The sequence below is a fragment of the Astatotilapia calliptera genome, chromosome 20 (genome assembly GCF_900246225.1).
Source record: "Astatotilapia calliptera chromosome 20, fAstCal1.2, whole genome shotgun sequence".
In the NCBI taxonomy this organism is placed as follows: domain Eukaryota; kingdom Metazoa; phylum Chordata; class Actinopteri; order Cichliformes; family Cichlidae; genus Astatotilapia; species Astatotilapia calliptera.
The window spans coordinates 504,336-509,929 of NC_039321.1; positions in this window are offsets into that span (position 1 = coordinate 504,336).

Sequence of the window (5,594 nt, forward strand, 5' to 3'; positions counted from 1 at the left end):
GCACCTCTCTCAAGGTTCTTCCTGGTTCGGTGGCAGCAGCGCACTGTGTGTAATGAAACCAGGTGTCACCTTTCCCTTCGAGCCTGACAGCGTGGGAGGTCCGCTCTGTTATGCGGTAAGGGCCTGTCCAGCGAGGCTCAGCCCACTTTCTCTTTGTGACTTTCAGGAGGACGTAGTCCATTCCAGGTGTAGCCGCCTCTTTCAGCTCTTGCTGGTTTCTTTCAGCGACCTGTGAGGAATACTGGGCAACAAAACTGCGGAGCATGTTATAATATGTCCTCGGATCGAGGTCTGAATCAGCTTCATCCGACATTAACAGGCGAGAGGAGGGGCCAGGAAAAGGCCTGCCATGCTCCAACTCAAATGGAGTGTAACCAGAGGTTTGATTTACTGAGCATCTTATGGACATTAATGCAAGAGGCAATGCCTTAACCCAATCTAATTTGGTCTGTGCACAGATTTTAGCCAATTTAGTTTTTAGAGTTTGATTCATCCTTTCCACTTTCCCCTGGGATTGGGGGTGGTAAACTGAGCCAAACTTATGTTTCAAACCTAATGCGGCTTCAACCCTCTGCAGATCGTGGTTCCTGAAATGTGAACCATTGTCCGACCTTATGACCTCGGGAAACCCATGCTGTGGTATATAATGATTAATCAGACACTTCACCACAGTTCCACTGTTTTCACTTGCTGTCGGCCAGGCTTCTGGCCAACCTGAAAATGCATCCACAGCCACCAGCAGGTACCTGTAACTACCTACTCTGTCCACCATGTCTGTGTAATCAATGATTATTTCTTTCCCTGGGCAAAGTGGGATGGGGAAGTACCCTGCTATTGGCTTGAAGGCGGGCTTGATTCCAAATTGGTTGCACTCCTTACAGGTTTTAACCATGTATTTTGTCATGTCTTTTAGATAAGGGTGCCACCAGGCGGCTAAGTTCCTCATCATTTGTGCAGGTCCCACATGCCCCACTCCATGTGCCTCTTCCATTGCTGTCTGTCTGACCCCTGGCGGTAGAATGGGCCTTCCATCTGGGCCACGCCAAACATCTGTGTTTGTGGCCCCTCTTGTTACCCATAATGATTTTTCCTGGGGGCTGGCTTTGTCCTGTAACTCTCTGATTGTGGCTAGGCCTAGTTGTATGGGTGGTCTTTCTGGAGGGGGTGTGGCTTCTGGGTCCATTACCATAATCAGGGAGGGTAAGTAACCAGCTGTCTGCTTAGCTACTAAGTCGGCCTGTTTGTTACCTAATGCCACTAAGTCCAATCCGGCACTGTGTCCTTTGCATTTTACCACTGCCACCTTAACAGGTAACAACAGTGCTTCCGCTAATTCCCTCATTTCTATCTCATGTTTAATAGGCTTTCCGCTGGCTGTCAAAAAACCAGCTCTTAGCCACTGCTTGAGCTCCACATGCACTGCTCCCACAGCATAAGCTGAATCACTGTATATATTCACTTTCTGTCCCTTTCCCATCCTTAAGGCTTCAATCACCGCTCTCAGTTCAGCTCTCTGTGCAGACTGTTGTCCTGTCAACTGCTCTGCCTTCACTGTTTTCCATCTCATGTCTGTCTGTTCCACTATTGCCCATGCAGCCTTCAACATTCCACTTTCAGTTCTGAAACAACATCCATCTGTGAACCAATCTTTTTCTGCATCCATTAGAGGTTCTGCCTGCAAATCTGGCCTGATTTTCTCCTGTACCTGCACAACCTCTTCACACATATGTGGTTCCCCTGATCCCATGTGATCAGCCATGTTTATGCCTTCATGTGAGTAGGAGATGTGTGGTGCTTCCAAAATGGTACTGAGGCGTCTCTGCCTGAGTGAAGTGAGTGTGAAGGCCTGTGAGGAGACGTAGGCCACCACACTGTGTGATGTCAAAATTTTTAGTGGGTGGTTCATCACTATGTGTGCTGTTTTCTGAATGATTTTTGCAAGTCCAGAAACGTGTTGTGTGCACGGTGGGTGGCGTTTTTCAGTGTTGTCAAGCATTACGCTTACATATGTCAACACTTTTCTCTCTCCCCCTTTTTTCTGGAACAGGATACCATTGATATGGGTTCCAGTTCCAGAAACATCAAGATGAAAAGGCAAAGCATAATCTGGCACAGCAAGGTCAGAGGCGACAGAAAGCTGTTGTTTTAACTTTATAAACGCCTGTTCTGTTTCTGTAGTCCATGAGAGGGGAGCAGAGAGGTTTCTCATGCCTTGTTCATTTACCAAAACGCGCAAAGGGGAAGTAAGGCCAACATAGTCTGGGACATAGGTCCTGCTGTAACCAGTCAGGCCCAAAAATGACAACATGTCTTTTACAGTTAGAGGTTTTGGATGGTGCAAAATGGAGTTCCTGTGTTCTGGGGACAAGGAAATACCGGACTGTGAGACCATGCGGCCTAGAAAAGAAACCTGTTTTCTTGCAATCTGTAGTTTGTTTTTGCTCACTTTAAAACCTGTGTTGGCCAGGTGGTGAAGTACCACTCTGGTGGCCTCCAAACAGATGTCAGCCGTGGGGGCAGACAGCAAAAGGTCATCCACATATTGTATTAACATACAGTCAGATGGTAGTGGGCTGGTTTGTAAAAGTTCTTTCAAACACTGATTAAACAGTCCTGGGGAGAGGGCAAATCCCTGTGGTAAGCGAGTGTAACGCCATTGTCGGCCTCTAAATGTAAATGAGAAAATGTCACGCAGTGACTCACGAAGTGGGAGGCAGAAAAAGGCATTAGCCAAGTCAATGCAGGTGAACCAGGCATGAGATGGTGGGAGGTTGGTCAAGGCAACATAAGGATTAGGCACAGGCAAAGTAGGAGTGCCAAGTAAGGCATTAATCCTTCTCAAATCATGTGCCATTCTGAACTTCCCCGTGCCTTTTTTCTCAACGGGTAGGATGGGCGTGTTCCACTTAGAGCAGGAGGGCTCCAAGACACCGGCAGTGACCAAACCAGAAATTGTTTCTGCAATCCCAGCCTCAGCCTCCGGTCTGTGTGGGTACTGAGGCTGCCACAAAGGGGTAGCAGATGACAGTTGAAAAGAGACTGGCTCCACATCAACTAAACCTACATCTGTGGGTCCAAGGGACCACAAACAATCTGGAAGAGAGTCGAGTAAAGGCGCAGCATCACAGTGGTCTGTGTGTTCTCTGCCATGTGACCCGCTGACCACTCCATGTTGCAGTGTTGAGGAATTAAAGCAATCATTTAAAATTTGGTATGTCTTGGTAGATGGAGAAAACAAAACCTGTGGGAGTTTTGTAGGTGTCCAGTCAGTGGCCGCAAGGGAACGTTTAACCATTCCACCCAGCTCCTTAGCCTGGTGTCCAGGATGTAAGGCCAGTGACACATGGGGAGCTGCCTCATCAGACATCATGTACCACTGTAATTGATCTGTTGTAAAAGTAACCGCTGCTGCCACTCCCTCCGGTGCCGCAAAAATGCACGACATGTTCAGAGACCAAGCCCGCCCCTCACACTGCTCTTGGAACATGTGCTGGTACCAGGTGGTGTCATGCCTGTCATAAAACAGTGTAACATGAGGTGGGTCGGGGGGAGGGACATAAGGATGTAGGAGTGAGAGCCACGGCCGCCATTGCTGAAAAGCAGTCCAAACTCCTGGTTCAGCAGGTGTTTCAACTTCCAATAATGCCCAGTAGATGTCAGCAGAGTCCGCCAAACAGGAGGAGGGTTGCAGCAGAAACTGACCACCTCCCTCTGGCCCATCAGAGCAGGGAAGTACAACCCCAGTAGGGAGAGTCACAGTTAGGCCTTGTGAAGAGCAGAGTATTGTGGCTCCTAATTTAATCAACAAGTCTCTTCCCAGTAAATTCACAGGCGCCTGTTTTGAACAAACATAGCTGTGTAACAAGGTCTGATCTCCAACCGTTGTGGGGAGGGGCACGGTGTAAGGCAGAGTTTTAGGTTCCCCAGATATGCCCACCACTGTAATCACTCTGTCAGTAAGTCTTTCACGAGCAACCTCCTTAATGGTGGAGTACGTAGCTCCAGTGTCCACTAAAAAGCTGCTTCTTCGTCTATCTACAGTTATGGACAGCATAGGGTCCGCCGTTGTCCCTTCACCGTCCTGGGCAGTCTGTGGGGTGTCCTATAGCTGGGGACCACCCTCGTAGTACTCCCACCCCATCACAGGCATCTGTGGGGCCGGGGGCACTTCAACTAAAGCACCACGAGGTCCACCTCTGTGGCCAGGATGCTGATAGGGCCCACCACGGGCTCCCCTGCCTCTTCCAGCAGCCGGGTTCAAAGGGCACGCTTTAGCCCAGTGTCCAGGTTGTCCACACCGGAAACAAACATACATCTGGCCTCCCCTACCACCTCCCATCTGACCCCTTCCCCTGAAACCACCTCTGTTTCCTCCAAATGGGGAACCTCTCTGCCCATAAGGGGCCGGGGAGTGATAAGCACCATACTGGGGGGGCTGTGGATCAGTTGGCCATGGGTTCGGATACAAATCAGGGGCAACTGGACCAGGAGGGGGAGCCGCAGCGGCCACAAGTTGCTTTTTAGGCTTGTCACCTTTTCCACCCAGGTCGTTTTTAGCTTTCTGCAGCTGAACCTTCAACAGTTGCAACTGTAAATCTTCGACGCTCTCCGCTTTATCATCAGACTTAATCTGCACTTTGTTAAGATTAAAAATCAAATGTTTCTTCCAGATTGCAAAGTCACAGTCCTGCAAATCAGGATTATCCTCCATTTTCTGGCTTACTGACTCCGGAATGCCCCTCAGCACCGCCCTTCTAAACCACATGCTCTGTGAACAAGTCCTACTGGGGTGATGACCTGTATGGTTCACCCAGTCTTCAACAGCCTGATTTAGATAATGGGTGGGATTTTGCTTTCCCTCCCATTTAAATTTCTGTAAGGTGCCTTGATTTTTGGGTGGGAATTGTTTGCGCAGGGCCGGTCCAATAAACCTCAAGGCCTGCATTAGTGGCACCTCGTTCTCATGCATGGTAGTACCCGCATTTTGTTCCAGGTCCGCTGCCTGAGATCGGGATGTGCACCTAGTTATAATAGCTCTAAAATCTCCCAGTGCGAGGTCCTGTCCAGCTGTGTATTTATCCAAACCAGCCAACCAGGCATTCCCTCCCTCCATTATGTCAGGGAGTTTGTCCACTAGGGCCTGGACATCTCCGAATGAATAAGGTTGATACACTGGTCTACGTTGCGCTTTAGTCTGGACCAGGGGAAATATGCCTGGAGGCTGAGGCACAGGGCCCTTAGATCTAGTCTGATATCCTAAACTGGGAGGGGTAGAGGGGGGTGTATTGTTAAGGTCACTGAGTTCATCATCAGTATCCTCAGTTTCTTCCCCGCCTGGTGGGGTAGCAGTGTCAGCAAAAACGTGGGCTAAACTCATCTGTGTTTCCGGATCCTGACGGCCCACCAAAGACATGGTAACTGTGACATTTGGTGAAGTGCCAGGCTCAGTTTTTGCAGTAGCGGTCAGATCTCCTTTAACAGCGACAGGAGTGCTGGCAAAGGGGTTGGACCGGGAAAGAGGGGCTGACGCAACACGATTATTCACCTGGACCACTGACCTATGTTCATTTAAGCAGCTGCGTAATGCTGCTTCT